Source organism: Ornithorhynchus anatinus, chromosome 2, assembly GCF_004115215.2.
Source record: "Ornithorhynchus anatinus isolate Pmale09 chromosome 2, mOrnAna1.pri.v4, whole genome shotgun sequence".
Lineage (NCBI taxonomy): Eukaryota > Metazoa > Chordata > Mammalia > Monotremata > Ornithorhynchidae > Ornithorhynchus > Ornithorhynchus anatinus.
The window spans coordinates 164037478-164061469 of record NC_041729.1 but is presented as its reverse complement, the minus strand read 5'-3'; positions in this window follow the sequence as shown (position 1 = coordinate 164061469).

The window sequence follows — 23992 nt, the reverse complement described above, 5'->3', positions numbered from 1 at the left end:
TGGAATTTGGGGGTGTAAGTGAGAGAGGCGTCTTTGCTCCCCTCGCGGGCTTCGAGGAGTGTCTATGCCCTGTGAAATTCCATAATAAAATGCAAACCAGTGGAGGGAAAACAAAAATAATTCCATTCTTCTCCTTTTCTCTTGCTTCCCTCTTAAAAGCCCAGGCCATTTTTTTCCCCTGTTAAGAGTAGGGTGTGGGGAGATTGGGGTAGTGAGAGGATATTAATTCAAAAACCCTTTACACTAGACCGTAAGCTCCACTGTGATTACTAACGCTATTGAATCAGCCTTTAGCACGGTGCTCTGCAAGCATGAAGGGCTCCAAAAATACCGCCGATCGATTGATAAATCCATTCTATCCGGAACTCCTCTCCCTTCACATCTGGCTCAGGGGAAAGAGCACGCACGGGCTTTGGAGTCGGAGGTCATGGGCTCGACTCCCGGCTCGGCCACTTGTCAACTGTGAGACTTGGGGCAAGTCACTTCGCTTCTCAGTGCCTCAGTTCCCTCATCTGTAAAATGGGGATTGAGACTGCGAGCCCCACGTGGGACAACCTGATTCCCCTCTGTCTACCCCAGCGCTTAGAACAGCGCTTGGCACATAGCGAGCGCTTAACAGACACCAACATGATTATTATTATCTGGCAGACCACTGCTTTACTTGCCTTCGAAGCCCTTGTGAAATCTCATCTCCTCCAGGAAGCCTTCCCAGGATAACGGCTCATCTTTCCACTCGACGTTCTTTTTGTATCGTGTCACCTCTGCCCCTGAGTCTGAACCCCTTTAAGCACTTAGATAAGCGCCCCTTCGCCTCCCTAGCCTTTATGCGTATATCTTGAAACTCTGTTGCTTCCCCCCTAACTTTAATTTACTTAACATCTACCTCCCCTATTAGACAGCTATCCACCCAGTAGAGAAGCAGCGTGGCCCAGTGGAAAGAGCCCGGGCTTGGGAGTCAGAGGTCATGGGTTCGAATCCCGCCTCCGGGTCAGCTGTGTGACTGTGGGCAAGTCACTTCACTTCTCTGGGCCTCAGTTCCCTCATCTGGAAAAGGGGGATGAAGACCGTGAGCCCCACGTGGGACAACCTGATTCCCTTGTGTCCACCCCAGCGCTTAGAACAGTGCTCGGCACATAGTAAGCGCTTAACAAATACCAATATTATTATTATCATTAGATTCTAACTCCTTACAATGATTGCTTCTCCTTGTAGTCTGCCAGCACCTTTTGGACAAGGATCATAACTACTGACTCTATTATACTGTACTTTCCTAAGTGTTTTTTTGTCGGTTTGTTTCAATGGTATTTGATAATAATGATAGTAATAATGGTATTTGTAAAGCTATGTGCCAAGCCCTGTTCTAAGCGCTGGGGTAGAGACAACGGAATCAGGTCGTCCCACGTGGGGCTCACAGTCTTAATCCCCATTTTACAGATGAGGTCACTGAGGCACAGAGAAGTGAAGTGACTTGCCCAAGGTCACACATCGGATAAGTGGCAGAGCCGGCATTAGAACCCGCATCTTCTGACTCCCAAACCCGAGCTCTTTCCACGAGAGAAAGAAGAGAGAAGCAGCGTGGCTTAAGTGGAAAGAGCACCGCTCTTGGGCATCAGAGGCCGTGGATTCTAATCCCGGCTCTGCCACTTGCCTGCTGTGTGACTTAGGACAAGTCACTTCACTTCTCTGTGCCTCAGTTACCTCAACTGTAAAATGGCGATTTAGACTGTGAGCCCCACGTGGGACAACCTGATTACCTTGTATCCACCCCAGGGCTCAGAACAGTGTTTGGCACACAGTAAGCACTTAAATACCACCGTCATCATCACTAAGCCACACTGCTTCTCTCTATCTGTTACGCACTCACTAGGTACCAGGCACCGTACTAAGCGCTAGGGCAGATTCACTCTGATCAGGCTGGACAGAGTCCACGTCCCACATGTCCTGCGGATGAGATTCACTGAGGCACAGAGAAGTTAAGTGACTTGCCCAAGGTCACACAACAGACAAGGGGAGGAACGCAGCTCCTCTTACTCCCGGGATCCTTCTCTTTCCACTAGGCCACACTGCTTCTCTCATTGTTCAGAACAGTGCTTTGGCACACAGTAAACGCTCAATAAATACCACAGATAAGGTCCTATAAGGTCCTCAATGGCAGGAATTCTGTCTATTAACTCTGCAGTCCCCTCCAGAGCATTTATTACGATGCTGTGCGCGGAGTGCTTAATAAATATTAACAATGAATTTATTTAAATGCAGACATCTCTCCTTGACTACACCTCCTGCCCACTTCTTCTATGTCTTACATTTTGATCTCGCTGGGAAAACAAGAAATCTTCGACTCACCTCATAAATCCCAATTGTTCTACTTTCCACCTGCCATCACTTCTGGAATTCTGCCAGCCTCAGTCCTGGAACGATGCAGAGCAAAGTCCTCCTCGTCTACTTTTCCCCGTGCTAAACTCCTACACCATTTACAGTCCTGAGGAGTAAGGGCAGGTCCGCCTAGAGAGCCCTTCCACTTCAACTTGCTCCACCTCACAAAAATGTAACCAAGAGCAGAATTTATGGCAATAACATTTACGTCTCGCGTTACTCCACCAACACTCTAATTTATAAAATGCCGATCGTGTGTACGTAAGGGGTGGTCATAAATCAGGTACATTAAACAGTGTCAATCGGCAAAACCCAACATTTCTAGTCGACCGTGCAGACGAAGATGTATGAGCTCTTTAAAAGGAGTCAAATTTAAAAGAGGGACTTGCCCAAATTTGCTGCTAATTGGGTTTCGGCCGACAGCATGACCATAAATGGGGCCAGGTGTCTTCAGCGTGATTTAGGAAACCTTCACGGAGTGTCTGGAAAATACAAGGTTTCTTAGAAAGAGAAGGATGGCCTTGAAATCAGCATGGAAGCATGGCCTTTTGGAACAGACCCAGGCCTGGGAGTCAGAGGATCTGGGTTCTAATCCCCGCTCCTCCCCTTGCCTGTTGGGTGACCTCGGGTAAGTTACTTAAACTCTCTGGGTCTTGGTTTCCTCATCTGTAAAATGAGATTTACAGAAGACAGGACGTTCTGGAGGAAATATATCCATAGAGTCGCCATGAATGGGAAACGACTCAACAGACCTTGATAATAATAATATAAAAATAAGGATAAAAGCGGATTCGACGGGGGATTCGACACCTGTTCTCCCTCCTTCGTCTGTGTGACCCACACGGGACATTAAATGAGTACATTCTGATTATCCTGCATCTAGTATCTGCCTTGAGCTTAGCAGAGTGCTTGTCACATAAGTGTTTAACAAATGGCACAATTATTATTATTACTGTTATACAGATTATCTTCCAGAGGGTCTATAACAAAGGATGGATTTAAAACAGATTAAAAAATGCCCTCTATACAGTAAACTCGTTGTGGACTTGTCTTCCCAGTGTCCTTTCACTGTTATATTGTACTCTCCCAAGCGTTCAGTACAGTGCTCTGCACACAGTGTTTGATAAATATGATTGAATGCAGTTTTTGTTGTTGCCGTGGTATTTGTTAAGTACTTATGTGTGTCAAGCACTGGTCTCTGATCTGGGGTACATACAATTACCAAGTTGGACACAGTCCCTGTCCCATATGGGGCTCACAGTCTACGTAGGGTGAAGTGGAAGTGAATCCCCATTTTGCAGTTGAGGAAAGTGAGGCACAGATCAGTGAACTGACTTCCCCAAAGTCACACCGCAAGCAATTGGGAGAGTCAGAGTTAGAACTCGGGCCTTCTAACTCCAGGCCTGTGCTTTTTCCACTACACCACATGGCTTCTCTTCATCTTTGTTGTCATCTAGAGGCTTGGGAGCCAGAGGTTGTGGGTTCTAATCCCAGCTCCACCACCTGTCAGCTGTGTGACTTTGGGCAAATCGCTTCACTTCTCTGGGCCTCAGTGACCTCATCTGTAAAACGGGAATTAAGACTGTGAGCCCCACGTGGGACCACCTGGTAAACTTCTATCTACCCCAGTGCTTGGAACCGAGCTTGGCATATAGTACTTGCTTAACAAAAAAAAATAATAATGATAATGTTGGTATTTAAGCCCTTATTATGTGCAGAGCACTGTTCTAAGCGCAGGGGGAGATACAGGGTCATCAGGTTGTCCCAAGTGAGGCTCACAGTCTTCATCCCCATTTTACAGACGGGGTAACTGAGGTACAGAGAAGTTAAATGACTTGCCCACAGTCACACAGCTGACAAGTGGCGGAGCCGGCATTCAAACCCATGACTCCTGACTCCCAAGCCCAGGCTCTTTCCACTGAGCCACGCTGCTTCTCTAACCATCATTATTATTGATGGGAGATGACAGGATGACTGACCCTCATTACTGGGAACCTCAAATTCATTAATGAAGCAGGCTAATCAAGAGTTCAGTCAATCAATCAAGGGTACGTGTTGAGGTCCCACAGCACCTATGTCTCTCTCTGTAATTTCTTCATCTCTACTAATGTCTGTCTCCCCAGCACTAGCCCATGAGCTCGTTGCGGGCAGGGAATGTGTCCGTTTATTGTTCTGTTGTCCTCTCCCAAGTGCTTAGTACAGCGCTCTGCACACAGTAAGTGCTCAATAAGTGGCTCAGTGGAAAGAGCCCGGGCTTGAGAGTCAGAGGCCATGGGTACGAATCCCGGCTCTGCCATTTGGCAGCTGTGTGACTGTAGGCAAGGCACTTAACTTCTCTGTGCCTCGGTTCCCTCATCTGTAAAATGGGGATTAACTGTGAGCCTCACGTGGGACAACGTGATCACCCTGTATCTACCCTAGCGCTTAGAACAGTGCTCGGCACATAGTAAACGCTTAACACTTACCAACATTATTATGAGTACAACTGAACGAATGAATTCAGAGTATTGTCCTCAGCACTTCAATTTGAACCCTTTAAGCCCTAGATATTCGCATCACCCACAGCACTTACGTCCATATCCGCAATTCATTTTCATGTCTGTCTCTCCCTCTAGACTGGACATTCTTGGTGGGCAGGGAACCCGTCTACCAACTCTCCCAAGTGCTTAGTATGGTGTTCTGCATGCGGTAAGTGCTCAATAAATACCAATGATTGATCGGGAGAGTCAAATAAGGAGACACAATCTCTGCCCTAAGGGGCTGACACTCTACTGGGAGAGACACATTAAAGTAAATTTCACTTAGGGAAAGCAACAGCGCATGAGGATATCCAACAGAGGTGATGTAGGTAAGTATCAAAGTGCCGAGGGGAGACAGAGCCAAGTACACAGCAACCCGGAAGGGAGGGAAAATATTGTTGGCTGATAAGAGACTGAAGAAGCAGCATGGTGCAGTGGTCAGACCACAGGCCTGGGAGTCTGAAGGTCATGGATTCTGATCCTGGATCTGCCACGCATCTGCTGTGTGACCCTGGGCAAGTCACTTGACTTCTCTGGGCTTCATTTACCTCATCTGTAAAATGGAGATTGAGACCGTGAGCCCCGTGTGGGACAGGGACTGTGTCCTTATATTTCCTTGTATTCGCCCCAGTGCTTAGAGTGCCTAGCACAAAGTAAGTGCTAAACAAATGCCATTCTTCTTCTCATTATTATTATTGTCATTATGAAGGAAGTCTTCCTGTAGGTGATGTCATCTTCGAAGGGCTTTGAAGATGGAGAGAGTGTTTGCCTCTCAGGAAGGGGGAAAGAATTCCAGAAAGGCTGTTGCCAAATTGTACATTCCAAGAACTTAGTACAGTGCTCTGCCCATAGTAAGCTCCCTATAAATACGACTGAATGGATGAGGGAGGATAATTATAATAATTGTGGTATTTGTTATGTGTTTGCTATGTGCCAAGCACTGTTCTAAGCGCTAGCATAAATAATGATAATAATAATGTTGGTATTTGTTAAGCGCTTACTATGTGCAGAGCACTGTTCTAAGTGCTGGGGTAGATACAGGGTCATCAGGTTGTCCCACGTGAGGCTCACAGTTAATCCCCATTTTCCAGATGAGGGAACTGAGGCCCAGAGAAGTGAAGTGACTCGCCCACAGTCACACAGCTGACAAGTGGCAGAGTCGGGAGTCGAACCCATGACCTCTGACTCCGAAGCCCAGGCTCTTTCCACTGAGCCACGCTGCTTCCCCAGCGTGGGACTCCATACAAGTGTGGGAATAAATAACAAGATAATCGGATTGGACACGGTCCCCGTCCTTCAGATTCACTGCCTTAATCTCCATTTTATAGAGTGCCTGGCACATAGTAAGCACTTAAAAAATACAATGATAATAATAACAAAAATAATTAGGTCCATCTCCCCCTCTAAACTGTAAGGTCATGGTGGGCAGGGAACATCTACCAACTCTCCCAAACACTTAGTACAGTGCTCTACACTTAGCTTGCTCTCAATAAATAAAACTGATTGACAGGCTTGACTGAGAGCCGATCGATTGCTCATCCAGAACCAAGTATTCCGACCGTTGCCCCTTCGATCCCGATTTTCCCTAAATGCATCTCATTTTTCTCCTCGTTTAGCCGAGCCGTTCGCCCTTTCCTGTAAAAATTAATCACGGCGAACGTTTCAGCCATTCGCTTTGGATCAACATAAACTCTTATCAGCGGCTCTCAAGTCTACAGAGTTGGACTGGAAATCTTCTGAGAAGACATTCCTTACTTCTCCTCGGGCAGTAAATAGACCCTGAAGATCCAGTGTTTTCACAGAATTCCGGCTTCCAGTTGGATCAAACAGACGCGGAGACCGGAGGAGATGTTCTCCTCCCTCACCCCGCGCCCCTAAAAATATCGCCGCGATTTATTTTAGGTTCAGCGCAAGCCGGGGAGACTTCCGATACACTTCTTCTCTTCCATCTGAACACGCCTCGCCCTTTAGGGCTCAGAGAACAAGTATTTCTTAGAAATAAAGGGGACGGCGTCACTCGCCGAGTTATTTGCAAGTCAGATGACGGGGTTTGGCAAAGCCACGGGGCATCAGAGCCCCATTATGTTCATTAAACGCTCGTGACCTTTTAATGATTATCAAAGTGACTCCAAATGGGCTCTCTGGTGTCTGGATTCTAGAAACATCAATGCCTGGCTGTCTCTCGCTCCCTCTGAATGAATGATCCCTTTGGAAGTCGGTGTTCATCTCATCGCTACTCTAGGAACCGGAAATATTTTGGGGTGGATAGGACCCGTAGGCATACCGCGATCTGAGGAGTGGCGAGGTCAAGTGGAAGGAGGACAGGCTTGGGAGTCGGCGGAGCTGGGTTCTAATCCTGCTCCGTCACTCATCCACTGGGTGACGCTGGCCAAGTACTTTACTATTCAGGGCCTCAGTTTCCTCCTAGGTTAAATGAAGAAGCAGCACAGGGGAGCGGCAATGGACTGGTAGAAGGAGCAGGGAGCTCGTGTCAGAAGGTCATGGGTTCTAATCCCAGCGCCGACACTTGCGTGCTGGGTGACCTTGGGCAAGTCGCTTCACTTCTCTGGACCTCAGTTACCTCATATGGAAAATGGGGATTGAGACTGTGAGCCCCACTTGGGACAAGAATCGTGTCCAACTCAATTTGCTTGTATCCACCCCAGCGTTTAGTACTGCCCGGCACATAGAAAGTGCTTAAATACCAGCGTTATCATCAACATTATTATTTTTATTATTATTAAGATTCAATACCTATTTCTCCTCCTTAGATGGCGAACCCCATATGGGACAGGGACCGTGGCCACCCTGATTATCTTATATCTATTCGAGCGTTTAATACACCGGTAGTCACAGAGTAAACACTTAAGAAATACCCCAATAATGATAAACGACACTGATGATGGTGAGTTCATCCTTAGGGGGACGAAAAAGGGTCCAGGAAAACCCCAGTGTGCCTGAAGAAAATCTGTTCCTGTGTAATAAGCGCACAGTATGGTGAATGAAGGGATAATTGCCACTTCCATAACTTCCAGGCTTTTACGGAGCGTTTGGCTAGAATGTTTTTGAGAATTAAAGAATGTTTTCTTTTTTGGGTGTGTGGTAATTGTGAAGCACCTACAGTGTTTAGAATGTTGCCTGGCACGCAATAAGTGCTTAACCAATATCACCATTATGTATATTATTATAATGATAATAATTATGGTATTCATTAAGTGCTTACTATGTGCCAAGCACTGTTCTAAGCACTGGATATATATTATAGGTCTATGTATGCATATATGTGTGTCCTATCATACATCTATTATACATCTATACATATTATGGATATTGTGTAATGTATGGATCATCAGCATACCGTATACATACTAAAGATATTATATACTACATATTATATATGTATGTTAAATACACATGCATATTATGCAATATGCATACATGCATGCCATATTATACACATTAAATATAGCATATAATATACATTATACACATGCGTTATGTACATATTATGGATAATATAATGATATGCATGCACGTATGCATATTCACGTATCGTATTAAACATATTAAAGATATTATATATATTTATATGTGTGTGTGTGTGTGTCATATGTTTGGCCGTCTTTTGTATTTCAAGAAGACACCTCTGACGGTGAGGATTACCTCTGAGTGTCTGCATGTGGCTGAAAAGGTGAACGGAGCCTCCCCCTCTCACCACCCCCAGCCTCTGCCGCATTGGAAATACGAAAGGGTTGATCCTTGTTGTGTTCTACGCCAGGTCTGCAGCGGCCGGAGCTGCTTTCTCTTCTGCCGCCTGGCCTCCCTTTCCTTCCTGAGTTGTGGGTCGAGGGTCGGCTCCCTTCCCGGCTCCCTCCTCACCTCAGCCACTGGCTCCCAGTTCAGTTGAGAGGTGGCCTTGTGGAAAACACGTTTCGTGCCGTCCCAGGCGGGACTCTAAAATGACGGATACTGCGGGCCGGTGCAATAGCAGTAGAGTCAAAATAATAATGTTGGTTTTTGTTAAGTGCTTACTATGTGCAGAGCACTGTTCTAAGTGCTGGGGTAGATCCCACGCGGGGCTCACAGTCTTAATCCCCATTTTACAGATGAGGTCACTGAGGCCCAGAGAAGTGAAGTGACTCGCCCACAGTCACACAGCTGACAAGTGGCAGAGCCGGGAGTCGAACCCATGACCTCTGACTCCCAAGCCCGGGCTCCTTCCGCTGAGCCACGCTGCTTCCCCAGTTCAGTGCGGCCTAGTGGTCAAGGCCCGGGCCTGGGAGTCAGAAGGACCTGGGTTCTCATCCCTGCTCTTTCATTCAGTAGTATTTATTGAGCGCTTACTGTGTGCAGAGCACTGGACTAAGCGCTTGGAATGAACAAGTCGGCAACAGATAACAGTCTGCAACAAGTCGGCAACAGAAAGTGCTCTGCCACTTTCATTTCATTCGTTCACTCAATCATATTTATTGCCTGACACGCAATAAGTGCTTAACCAATATCACCATTATGTATATTATTATAAGGATAATAATTATGGTCTTGATTAAGTGCTTACTATGTGCCAAGCACTGTACTAAGCTTTTGGAAAGTATAATTGGGCAAAAGATAGAGCCAATCTCTACCCGACAGTGGGCTCACAGTGTAGAAGGGGGGACAGAGACAACCAAGCAAAACAAGTAGGCAGGCAACTAACCTAGCAGACAGGCATCACTTTGCTGTATGACCTGGGGCAAATCACTTCACTTCTCTGGGCCTCAGTTACCTCATCTGAAAAAGAGGGGTGAAGATTGAGAGCCCTATGTGGGACAGGGACTGTGTCCAACCTGATTAACTTTAACCCAGCGCTTAGAGCAGTGCTCGGCACATAGTAAGTGCCGAACAGGTACTGTCTTTATTATTATTAAGGACCTGGGTTCTAATCCTGGACTCTGCCATTTGTCTGCTGTGTGATCTTGGACAAGTCACTTCACTTCTCTGGGTTTCAGACACCTTACCTGTAAAATGTAGATTTACACTGTGAGCCTTCTGTGGGACGGGGACTGTGTCCAACCCAATTTGCTTGCAATAATAACAATGATAATAATAGTAACTGTGCTATTTGTAGGTGCTTACTACGTGCCATGTGATGTGGCACTATGTGATTCATTCGATAGTATTTATTGAACGCTTACTATGTGCAGAGCACCGTACTAAGCGCTTGGAATGTACATATCGGCAACAGATAGAGACGGTCCCTGCCCTTTGAAGGGCTCACAGTCTAATCGGGGGAGACGGACGGACAAGAACAATGGCAATAAATAGAATCGAGGGCAAGAACATCTCATTAAAACAATAGCAAATAAATAGAATCAAGGCGATGTATATCTCAATAGCAAAATAAATAGGGTAATGAAGATATATACAGTTGAGCGGATGAGTACAGTGCTGAGGGGAGGGGACGGGAGATGGGGAGGAGCAGAGGGAAAGTGTCTGCCTCCCCCTCTAGACTGTAAGCTCGTTGTGGGCGGGGAATGTGTCTGTTACACTTTTCATTCTCCTCTCCCAAGAACTTAGTAAAATGCTCTGCACACAGTAAGCGCTCAGCAAATACGATGTGATGTGTACTATGATGTGATGTGTACTACGTGATTCTATTTATTGCTGTTGTGTTAATGAGATGTTCATCCCCTTGATTCTATTTATTACTATTGTTTTTGTCGGTCCGTCTCCCCCGTTTACACCGTGAGCCCGTCAGTGGGCGGGGACTGTCTCTGTTGCCGACTTGTACATTCCAAGCGCTTAGTACAGTGCTCTGCACATAGTAAGCGCTCAATAAATACTATTGAATGAATGTCAGGCACTGTACTAAGCGCTAGGGCGCATGCAAGCGAATCAGGTTGAACACAATCTCTTTCCCACAGAAGGCTCAATGTCTTAATCCCCATTTTAGAGATGGGGGGAGCTGAGGCACAGACGAGTGAAGAGACATACCCAAGGCCGCACAGCAGACAAGAGGCAGAGCCAGTATGAGAACCCATCGTCTTCTGACTCCCAGGCCCGTACTCTATCCGTTACGCCACGCTGCTTCCCAACGCTTAATACAGTGCCTGGCACATTAGTACTTTATAAATACGACAATTACTAGAGTTAAATATTACAGACAAGGTTAAGATTTTGTTCCTCCCTGGCACTAAGAGTTATGGGCCAAACCAATAAAACAGTTTACAATCTAAGAGTTTAAAACCTTTTCTGCATTGCGGACTAGTAGGATAAAGAGCAATAGATGGGGATTAGGGAGCCTAAAATCTTCTCCCACCTGGCCTGTTGGCTGGGCTCTTCTACTGCAAATTACAAGCCACTTGATGGCCCATTCAAAATGATTATCACTTCTAGAAGCAGAGAGGAAAGAAATTGGATTGGGGAACTCTGAGCTGCTTGGATAAATATATACATATATTATTTATTAAATGCCTACTATGTGGTACACACTAACCTAAATGCTGGGGTAGATACCAGATAATTAGGTAGCATACGGTCCTTTTCTCACAGGGGGCTCACAGTCTAAGTAGGAGGGAGAACAGGTATGATGAGAAGCAGCATGGCCTACTGGGGAAACTATTCATTCCTTCTTTCATTAAATCATATTTATTGAGTGCTCAATGGGTGCAGAGCACTGTACTAAGCGCTTGGGAGAGTACAATACAATAAAAAGACATATCCCCCGCCCACAGTGAGTTTACAGTCTAGAAGGGGGAAGATAGGCATTGATATAAATCAATAAATGTCAGATATGTACATAAGCGGTGAGGGGCTGGGAGGGGGGGAATGAACAAAGATAGCAAGTCAGAGCAGCGCAGAAGGGAGCGGAGGAAGAGAAAAGGGGGTGCTTAGTCAGGGAAGGCTTCTTGGAGGAGATGTGCCTTCATTAACGCTTTGAAGTGGAGGGGGAGTAATTGTCAGTCAGATTGGAGGAGGGAGGGCGTTCCAGGCCAGAGGCAGGACTTGGACCAGGGTTCGGTGGCGAGATAGAAGAGATCAGAGTACAAAGAGTGAGTTGGCATTAGAAGTGTGAAGTGTGCAGGCTGGACTGGAGTAGGAGAGTAGTGAGGTGAGGTAGGAAGGGGCAAGGGGATCGACTGCTTTAAAGTCAAGGGTGAGAAGTTTTTGTTTGATGCGGAGGTGGATGAGCCACCACTGGAGGTTCTTGAGGAGTGGGGCCATACGGCCTGAACGTTTTTGAAGGAAAATGATCCGGGCAGCAGGGTGAACTGGAGTGGGGAGAGACAGGAGTTTGGGAGGTCAGCAAGGAGGATGATGCAGTAATCCAGGAAGGATAGGATGACTGACTGTAATAACATGGTAGCAGTTTGGATGGAGGAGAAAGGGTGGATTTCAGCGATGGCGTGAAGGTGGGACCGACGGGATTAAGGGATGGAGTGAGCCTGTGGGTTGAATGAGAGAGAGGAGTCAGGCATAAAGCTAAGGGTCCAGGCTTGTGAGTCAGAAAGGATGGTGGTGCTCTCTACAGTGCAGCGTGGCTCAGTGGAAAGAGCCCGGGCTTGGGAGTCAGAGGTCATGGGTTCGAATCCCGGCTCTGTTACTTGTCAGCTGTGTGACTGTGGGCAAGTCACTTAACTTCCCTGGGCCTCAGTCACCTCATCTGTAAAACGGGGATTCAGACGGTGAGCCTCGCGTGGGACAACCTAATTACCCTGTATATCCCAGCGCTTAGAACAGTGCTCCGCACATAGTAAGCGCTTAATAAATACGAGCATTATCATTATTACAGTGATGGGACAAATCAGGGGGAGGACAGGGTTTGGGTGGGAGTCAGAAGGACCTGGGTCCTGAGCTCAGCTGCCCCCCATTTCTGCTGTATGACTTTGAGCAAGTCACTTTCCAAGCACTTAGTACAGTGTTCTGCACACAGTAAGTGCTCAGTAAATATGACTGAATGAACCTAACATCTCTGGCCCTCAGTTTCCCTCATCCAGAAAATGGGGATTAAGACTTTGAGCGCTATATGAGACAGGAACCGTGTCTGACCTGATTAACTTGTATCTACTCAGGAGCTTAGTATAGTGCCTAGCATATAGTAATCACTAACCATATACCATTAACAAAATTAATGAAATTTTCTCCCTATTTTACAAGGGAGAAAACTGTGGCTCAGAGAGGTTAAATAACTTGTCCAAGATCACATAGCAGGTAAGTGGCAGAGCGTGATTAGAATAACGTCCCCCAAATCTCTGTGCTCACTAAAATTTCACAGGTGCCTCAGGAATAATTCCCTAAAGAATCAGGACCTAAAAACCTGTTTCGAGAGAATCAAAGGTCTATGCAACATTTCTGAGCGAGAGTGCCAATCCATTCAATCGTATTTATTGAGCGCTGTCTGTATGCGAAACACTCCACTAAGCGCTTGGGTGAGTACACTATAACAACAAACATATACATTCCCTGCTCACATTTCCACGACAAGAAGGATGTAGTTGCCATTGTTTTTGTGAGACGTTCTTCCCCTCGACTCTATTTATCGCCACCGTCCTCGTCCGTCCGTCTCCCCCGATTAGACCGTGAGCCCGTCAGACGGCAGGGACCGTCTCTATCTGTTGCCGACTTGTTCCTTCCAAGGGCTTAGTCCAGTGCTCTGCACATAGTAAGCGTTCAATAAATACTATTGAATGAATGAATGAAAGGATGACACTGTGTGCAGAACACGGTGGTAAGCTCTTGGGCGATCACGGTGTAACAGAGTTGGCAGGTGCATTCCCTACCCCTCACGATGCCACAGACGGAATTCAGGCCACATTGTCATACCCCCCCAAGGGGCGACAGCTTCAAGCTCCACGAAGCGGTAGCTGGAGTCTCATGCCTATCAAGACTGAAAGGGGACAGAAACGTGGTGTCCCGAGAGAGAGAGATTTCCGTCAGGGAATTTGTGAGTTGATTCACGTGAAACCGCCTCAACTTCAGAAAGTATCTAGTTGTGTCTTGGCAGCTACTTGAAGCGACAGAGAATCCATTTCTTGATCTCTTCCCAGGACCGTAAGACTATGACAGGGATGGAATCCCCTCTGACTCTGGCCTTCTGCGTGACAAAGAGTAATCAGAATGATGATGGTATTTTTCAAACGGTATTTGGTAAGCGCTCACTATGTGCCAGGCGCTGTACTAAGCGCTGCGATAGATACAAACTGATCAGGTTGGACACAGTCCCCGTCTCACAGTCTTCATCCTCATTTTACCGATGAAGATTGGATTGGGAATGATTATCTTGTATCACCCCCAAAGTATAGTATGGTGCTTGGAAATTGATCCTTGTATTTATTGAGCACCTGCCGTGCGCAGAGCACTGTACTAAATTCTGGGAAAAGTACAATGCTAAGGATTTGGCAGAGAAGTTAAGCGACTTTCCCAAGGTCACCCGGCGGACAAGTGGTGGAAGCCAGGTCCTTCTACTCTTAGGCCTCTTCTCTATCCTTTAGGCCACGCAGCTTCATCAGGTGCCGAGCACTGTACTAAGCACTGGGGTAGATACGGGTTAATCAGGTCCCACAGGGGGTTCGCAGTCTAAAGAGAAGGGAGAACAGGCAGTGAACCCTCATTTTAAGGTGAAGAAACTGAGGTACGGGAAAGAGAAGTGACTTGTCCAAGGTCACTCAAGTAGCCAAGGGGCGGAGCTGGGATTAGAACCAAGGTCTTCTGACTCCCAGGCCCGTGCTCCACCCGCTAGGCCACGTTGCTCTTGTACACCATGTGTACATTTCCGTCGTTTTGGAAGAAAGGAGCCGATGAATAAACTAAAAAATCATTTTAAGGCCTCCCTGAATTAAGTGGAATGCTTTCAAATGGGTCTAAGTGGAGGTAATGAGATTTGGAAGCGCTCTGAGGACAGGGACCATGCCTTCTAGAGAAGCAGCGTGGCTCAGTGGAAAGAGCATGGGCTTGGGAGTCATAGGTCATGGGTTCGAATGCCGACTCCGCCACTTGTCAACTGTGTGACTCCGGGCAAGTCACTTAACTTCTCTGTGCCTCAGTTACCTCATCTGTAAAATGGGGATTAGGACTGTGAGCCTCACGTGGGACAACCTGATTACCCTCTGGGTAATGGTGCTTAGAACAGTGCTTTGCACATAGTAAGCGCTTAACAAACACCAACATTACTATTATTCTACTTTCATGATATTGTCCCAAGGACAGTGAACAGTACTCGGTTCTGAGAAAAGGACTTGTGACACGGAAGGTGCCCACTGAATACCATAAAGAATTATTGATTGATTGATTATCATTCCTGTCCAAGACCTCTTATATTACTTTTCCTGAAACACAGCTAAATTTCAAAATCAATCAATACCGTTGATTGACTGCGCATTTTTTTGAGAATTTACTGCGTGCAGAGAACTGTAGTGAGTCCTGAGGAGAAGCCAAGTACGAAGATATTTGGGAAGCAGCGTGGCCTAGTGGAGAGACCACAGCCTGGAATTCACAACGGCCTGGGTTCTAATCCTGCCTTTTCCAGATGCTTGCTTTGTGACCTTGGGTGAGTCATGTAACAGCTCTGTGCCTCAGTTTCCTCAACTCTGACTGAATTAACTTGTACCTACCCCACTGTGAGCTCATCCCTCTAGACTGTAGGCTCATCATGGGCAGGGAATGTGTCTATTGTACTTTCCCAAGCACTCAGTACAGTGCTCTGCACAGAGAAAGCTCTCAATAAACAGGATTGATTGATTGATTGATAATATATCAAAGATATGTAAATACAATAAAATAAATAAATTTGGTATTTGTTAAGTGCTTACTGTGTGCAGAGCACTGTTCTAAGCGCTGGGGTAGATACAGGGTAATCGGGTCGTCCCACGTGAGGCTCACAGTCTTAATCTCCATTTTACAGGTGAGGGAACTGAGGCACAGAGAAGCTACGTAACTTGCCCACGGTCACACAGCTGACAAGTGGCAGAATCAGGATTCGAACCGGTGACCTCTGACTCCCAAGCCTGTGTTCATTCCATTGAGCCACGCTGCTTCTCATAACTACTCCAGCGCTCAGTTAAGTGGTTGGCACGGAGTAAGTGCTTAACAAATACCAATCATGACAATAATAATAATAATAATAATAATAATAACAATAATGAAGGTATTTGTTAAGCACTTACTATGTGCCAGACACTCTTCTAAGTACTGGGGTAGATACAAGCTAATTGGGTAGGACACAGGCCCTGTCCCACACATGGCTCACATTCTTAATCCCCATTTATAGATGAGGGAGCTGAGGCACAGAAAAGTGATGTGACCTGCCCAAGGTCACAGCAGACAAGTGACGGAGCCGGGATTAGAACGCAAGACCTTCCGACCCCCAGGCCCAAGTTCTAGCCACTACGTCTTGCTGCTTCTCTACCGACCCCATCAGTAATGGCCGGGTTTTGGAGGCCCCTTTCATATTCCTGGAACTGCCTCTTTAAATGCCAACAGAAGGCATTTTAGCTTCACCGAATAGATTAATAAGCATCATTAGAAAATTCATCATTAAGGCTGACTTAGGTTCAGTTGCCTGCAGTTCTTCAGAGAAATGACACGCTGTTTAAAAAATATCGCATGTTGTTTCAACCACCTTGCCAATGTTATGACACTGGATAGAGTACCACAATATCAATAGTCTTTTTCACAAGACGAACAATTCCAAAAGCCAATAGATATTAAACCATAGAAGCGTAAGGGGTTTTAGTGCACTTCCTTCTCCTACTTCCATCAGGGATGGATGGCCTAACCTTTTTAAAGGAATAAATGCCTCATAATTCCCACAGGGAATCAAATATTTCACCCCCGCCTTCCCACCCCACCAAAAAAATGACCACGGCATCGACCTGTGCGAGGAAATCACTCGATGACTATTGCTCGATGAAAATAAATGCTTTCCAAAAAATGAAAACGTAATTGCCCTGAGACAAAGGGATGCGTACTTATCTGGTTTGGTCTCCTTTTTAATTGATCAAAACAGCATTAATAGCAGATCTGAGGTTCAGTCTAGACAGTAATAAGGCAGTTACTAAATATATCCAAATAAATGTTATTAGGGCTGTGAAACATCAATGTCAACCGATTCGCATTAGACACAGGCCCTGGTTAAGTGTAACCGATAGCAAATGGCTTGCTCTGTTTTATCGTCTCATCGTAATAATCTTCCATATTTAGCCCGAGAGACCCAGGCTCTCGCAGAAGTTTGTTTCGCTCGTTTCTTTTGTTTTTTTAGTAAAAAACCGATCCTTGTCCAAGAGTTCAAATGAAAAGGACATTTCATAGATTTCTTTCCTAATGTTAAGGCTCACTAGTGTTAAGAAGCAGCATGGCCTAGTGGATAAAACACGGGCCTGGGGGCCAGAGGATCTGGGTTCTAATCCCAGCCCCGCTTCTCCTCTGCCATGTGACCTCTGACAAAGCACTTCATTTCTCCGGGCCTTAGTCACCTCATCGGTAAAATTGGGATTAAGACTGTGAGCCCCATGTGGGAGAGGGACTGTATCCAACCTGATTACCTGTATCTACCCCAGTGCTTAATATAGCACCTGGCACATCGTAAGAACTTAACAAGTACAAAATAAAACCAAAAAACCTGGAAACTTAGCGTGTCCACAGATGTCAACATAGTAGCCTTGTCCATTGACTCTCAAAGTCTAGGATGTGGCCTCTACAATCACAAAACAATCACTCTCCAAAATGGGGTTCTCTACTTTCCATCAATAATGACATTAATATGAAAAATGCTAGTAACAGTAATAATAATGATTGTGGTATTACTAAGTGCTTACCACACGCGGGCTCTGTACTATGCACTGGGATACGGACAAATTAGTCTTCTTTTTTCATCTTTAAGCTACTTGTCCAGCATTTACTAAGTGCCAGGCATGTTATTAAGCGTTAGAGTAGATACAAGTTAATCAGGTTGGACATGTCCCTGTCCCAGAGGGGGTTGACAGTCTGACTCCCCATTCTACAGATGAGGGGACTGAGGCCCAGAGAAGTGAAGTGGTTTGCCCAAGGTCACACAGCAGATATTTGGCAGAGCCGGGGATTAGAACCCATGACCTTCTGGCTCCCAGACCTGTTTTCTATCCACTATGACATATAACTGGAGAAGAAGCGCGGCCTAGCGTAAAGAGGCCGGGCCTAGAATCCTGAGGACCTGGATTCTAATTTCGACTCTGCCAATTGCTTGCTGTGTGACCTTGGGTAAAGTCACTTCACTTCTTTGGGCCTCAGTTTCCTCCGCTGTAAGATGGGCATTCAATAATAATAATTACAATGATGGCATTTGTTAAGCGCTTACTATGTGCCAAGCACTGGGGGAATACAAGGTAATTAGGTTGCCCGACATGGGGCTCACTGTCTTAATCCCCATTTTACAGATGAAGTAACTGGGGCACGGGGAAGGTAAGCGACTTGCCCAAAGTCACACAGCTGACAAGTGGTGGAGCCGGGATTAGAACCCATAACCTCTGCCTCCCAAGCCACGCTGTCTGTTCTACCTCCTGCTTAAGGCTTTAAGCTCCATGAGGGACGGGGACAGTGTCCGACCTTAGTGAGTTGTACCTACCCCAGCGTTAAGAACGGTGTTTGACACATAGTAAGCGTAGTTTAACAAGTACCATAAAACAAGAATAATATCAAATACTCAGCAGGTGCTAAATCACCGTGGTAGATCTGAGATAATCATTTTGGGCATATTTCCCGTAGTCAGTCAATCATGTTTATTGAGGGCTTACTGTGAGGAGAGCACTGTTCTAAGCGCTTGGAAAAGTGTAATACAATAATAAGAGCAGCAGCAGAAGCCCCACGTGCTCCTCTCTCTTCCTTCTTCCGACTGTAGCCCCCAAACAACGTTGCAGTGGGTAGGGATCCGCGGAGCCAGTTTGGAATCCCCGGTCCAGAGTAATTCGATCGCGTTTCCGCGGGGCCGGGACAACCCTACTAAGGCAGAACTCAACAGTGCATAAATTAAGAATTTCAGGCCCCGGGGAAATCAACAACCCTTGACTCTTCTGGCTCATACGGCTCTTCACGAGAAGCATCATGGCTCAGTGGCTAGAGCCCAGGCCCGGGACTTAGAAGGTCACGGGTTCTAAACCCGGCTCCGCCACTAGTCTGCTGTAGGACGTTGGGCAAATCGCTTCACTTCTCCGGGCCTCAGTTACCTCATCGGTAAAATGAGGATTAAGACGGTGAGCAGGACAGGGACTGTGTCCAACCCAGTTTGCTTGGATCCACCCCGGCACGTAGTACAGTGTCTGGCACATGGTAAGCACTAAACAAATGCCATAATTATCACTATAAGCGGTATTATTATTATGTCACTGCAAACTTTGGAAAGGATTGTAGCTGAAAGACTCAAGTTAGGCATCACACCTGGCTATATATTAGCTGTCCTTCAGACCTAAAGAAGATAGCACTGACAGTCCACTTCACCCATATGAGGGCGCAAATGGATGGAAAAAGTCACCCCCATATTGAGCACAATCAATCGGTGGTATGACTGAGACGCTTACTCTGTGCAGAGCGCTGTACTAAGCGTTTGGGAGGACAATGCAACAGAGTTGGAAGATGCTGTTTTAGAACTTAAGCTTACCGTGGGTAGGGAATGTCTCCGTTAGATTGTTCATTCATTCATTCAATAGTATTTATTGAGCGCTTACTATGCGCAGGGCACTGTACTAAGCACTTGGAATGTACAAATCGGTAACAGATACAGTCCCTGCCCTTTGACGGGCTCACGGTCTAATCGGGGGAGACGGACAGACGAGAACAATAGCGATAAATAGAATCGAGGGGATGAACATCTCACTAAAACAATAGCAAATAAATAGAATTAAGGCGATGTACATTTCATTAACAAGATAGATAGGGTAATGAAAATATATAATAAGAATAATAACGTTGGTATTTGTTAAGCGCTCACTATGTGCCGAGTAGACACAGGGGAATCAGGTTGTCCCACGTGGGGCTCACAGTCTTAATTCCCATTTTACAGATGAGGTAACTGAGGCACCGAGAAGTTAAGTGACTTGTCCAAAGTCACACAGCTGACAAGTGGCCGAGCCGGGATTTGAACCCATGACCTCTGACTCCAAAGCCCGGGCTCTTTCCACTGAGCCACGCTGTTGTACTGTTGTACTCTCCCGAGCGTTGAGCATAGTGCTTTGCTCACATAAGTGCTCAATAAATAAAACCGACTGACCTGCCCTCCTGAAAAACATTTTTTGGAAAGAAGCAGTCAAGGCTCTCTTCCTCTGTATGCACGCACACAATCGCACACACATATGTACACGCAATCTAAAAATATTATCAACTGTGGTATTGGTTAAGCACTTACTCTAGCAGAGAAACAGCGTGAACTATTGTATAGAGCATGGGTCTGAGAGTCATTAGGACCTGGGTTCTAAATCCTGGCTCCCCAGCTCAGGTGTTGGGTGACCACGAGCAAGTCACTTTACTTCTCTGTGCCTCAGTTCCCTCATCTGTAAAATGGGGAGTGAAACTGTGAGCCCCACATGGGACAGGGACTGTGTCCAACTTGATTTGCTTGTATCCAACCCAGTGACTGGAACAAAGTAATCACTTAACAGATATCACCATTTTTATCATTATTATTACTGTCTGGGCCTCCGTTCCCTCATCTATAAAATGGGGATTTAAGACTGTGACTCCCATGTGGGACAGGGACTATGTCCAACCCTACTCTTAGTACAATGCTGTGCTCGAGATAGATGCTCAATAAATATGAATGAATGAATTAATTAAATGAACTCTATTTGCTTGTATCCATTCCAGAGCTGGGTACAGCTCCTGGTACATACTAAGTGCTAAACAAATACCAACATTACTAATATTATCATTATTATTATTATTATTATAGATTTAAACGTTCTCTGTTAAACATTATGTGCCAAGCACTGTTCTAAGCACCGGAGTAGATACAAGCGAAACAAAGCACTGTGTTAAACACTAGGTTAGGTATAATACAATCAGATCAGTCACTGTTCCTGTCCCATATAATAATAATGTTGGTATTTGTTAAGCGCTTACTATGTGCAGAGCGCTGTTCTAAGCGCTGGGGTAGACACAGGGGAATCAGGTTGTCCCACATGGGGCTCACAGTCTTAATCTCCATTTTACAGATGAGGGAACTGAGGCACAGAGAAGTGAAGTGACTTGCCCACAGACACACAGCCGACAAGTGGCAGAGCCGGGATTCGAACCCATGACCTCCGACTCCAAAGCCCGTGCTCCTTCCACTGAGCCACGCCGCTTCTCCCATATGTGGCTCGATGTCTAAAAGGTAGGGAGAAAAGGCACTTAATCCCCATTTTTACAAGTGAGGGAACTGAGGCACAGAGAAGCTGAGTGATTTGCCCAGAGCCAGCTGGGTGGCAGAGCTGGGATTAGAAGCCAGGTCTTCACACTCTCAGCCTGTGCTCTTTCTTCTATTCATTCATTCAGTCATATTTATTGAGCACTTACGGTGGGCAGAGCACTCTACTAAGAGCTAGGAAAGTATAATTCAGCAACAGAGAGAAACAATTCCTACCCACAATGGGCTCACAGTCTAGAAGACTGATCTAGTCGAGGCTGTTTATTCGAGAAACCTTTCCTACTCTTCTAAGGTGTCAGATATTGAGGTCTAAAGAAATCGTGACTCGCTTAGGTCAATCAGAGTCAGGAGCTTGAAGACAACTTTAGTTTGAACAAAGCCTGGGGCCTGAGAGTCACAGGTTATGGGTTCTAATTCCAGCTCCGTCACTTGTCCGCTGTGTGACCATGGGCAAGTCATTTCACTTCCCCCGGACCTCAATTCTTTCATCTCTAAAATGGGGATTGAGACCGTGAGCTCCAGGTGGGACAGAGACTGTGTCCAACCCGATTTGCTTGTATCCAACTCAGGGCGTAGTACAGTGCCTAGCACATAGGAAGCCCTTAACAAATACCATTATGTTTATTATGATTATTACAACTACTCATATTGGGTTCTTCCCCTTAAACTATTTTATCTTGGACTATTGGTCTTCAGATGTGATCAAAGTCAAAACATTAATAAGTCAGAGCCCATTGTCCAAGTTATGCACCTCATTTGAAAAATGAATGAGAAAAACTGAGAATGATAACGATGGCATTTGTTAAGCGCTATGTGCCGAGCACTGTTCTAAGAGCCGGGATAGATACGAGGTTATCAGGTTGTCCCGCGTGGGGTTTACAGTCTTAATCCCCGTTTTACAGATGAGGTTACTGAGGCCCCCGAGAAGTGAAGGGACTTGCCCAAGGTCACACAGCAGACAAGTGGCGGAGCCGGGATTAGAGCCTACGTCCTCTGACTCCCGGGCCCGGGCTCTTAACGCTAAGCCACGCTGCTTCTCTAAGAAGACGTATTGCCCTGTGGAAAGAGCAGGTGCCTGGTCGTTAGAGGACCTGGATTCTAATCGAACCTCCGTCACTTGCCTGCTGTGTGATTTTGGACAAGTCACCAAACATCTCTGTTCCTCAGGACTCTAATCCGTATAATGGGGGTTCAATCCCTGTTCTCCCTCCTACTCAGACTGTGAGCCCTATGTGGGACCTTTCATTCATTCATTCAATAGTATTTATTGAGCGCTTACTACGTGCAGAGCACTGTACTAAGCGCTTGGAATGAACGAGTCGGCAACAGATAGAGGCGGTCCCTGCCGTTTGACGGGCTTACGGGTCTAATCGGGGGAGACGGGCAGACGAGAACGATGGCAATAAATAGAGTCAAGGGGAAGAACATCTCGACTTGATTATCTTGTATCTACCTCAGCGCTTAGTATAGTGCTTGGCAAAATGTAAGCACGTAAATACCACTATTTTTTTTTTTGTTAGTTCAAAAGTAGACTTTTAATGATTTAAAAGGGGGGCTCTAGAGAGGATGAATCTGTTAACTTCCCTCCCTAATCAACAGAGAAGCCTCTGACTCCCAAGTATTGGAGCAATTTAAAAACCACGGTATTTTAAACCTGAAAATTCTCCAACAGCAAGTCACTTCAACACCATCCATATTCCAAAAGTTAATATTTGCCAACCAGCCACACCGAGGGGCTTGTCTGGGGAGAAGTTCTTTAGTTGAACTAGCCACAAGACATGACCAAATATCAAACAGATTGCAAGCACTGTGCTTTTTTCCTTCTATTATACCCTCCCCCAATCACACAAAAGAAGATCCGGCAAATATTACTGATTAATTAATTTCTGACTCTCTGCAAGAACATTCGAACAAACTAAGCTGCTCTAGACTGTAAGCACGTTGTGGGCAGGGAACGTGTATGTTTACTGTTATATTGTCCTCTCTCGAGCACTTAGTGTAGGGCTCTGCACACAGTAAGCGCTCAATAAATAGGATGGAATGGATGAATACCCATCCAGGATCAGGAGTTCAATCAATCACCCAATAGCATTTATAGAGCTCATCTTGTTTGCAGAGCACTGGACTGAGCACTTGGGTGAATACAAGAGTAGGGGCCTGGGAGTCAGAAGGACCTGGGTTCTAACTCTGGCTCTGCCTTTTGACTGCTGGGTTACTTGGGCAAGTCATTTGACTTCTCTGGGCCTGAGTTCCCTCATCTAGAAAATGGGAATTAAGACTCTGAGCCCCACGTGGGACAGACATAGTGTCCAACCTGATTAACTTGTCTCAATCCCAGTGACACATAGTAAACACTTAACAAATATAATAATAATCACAGTCATAATAACACAATCCTTGCTCTCAAGGAGCTCTTGAGGAGCTTAATGAGTGCTTGGGAGAAAACAAGAGAGAAACAGCGTGGCTTAGTGGCTAGAGATTGGCCTGGAAGTCAGAAGTTCATAGGTTCTAATCGTGGCTCTTCCACACATCTGCTGTGCGGCCGTGGGTATGTCATTTCACTTCTCTGGGCCTCAGTTCCCTCATCTGTAAAATGGAGATTAAGAGTGGGAGCCCTATGTGGGACAGGGACCGTGTCCTACCTGATGACTGTGTCCTACCTGATGACCTGGTATCTACCCCGGGGCTTAGAACAGTGCTTGACACAGAGTAAGTGCTTAACAAGTAATAATAATGACGGTATTTGTTATGT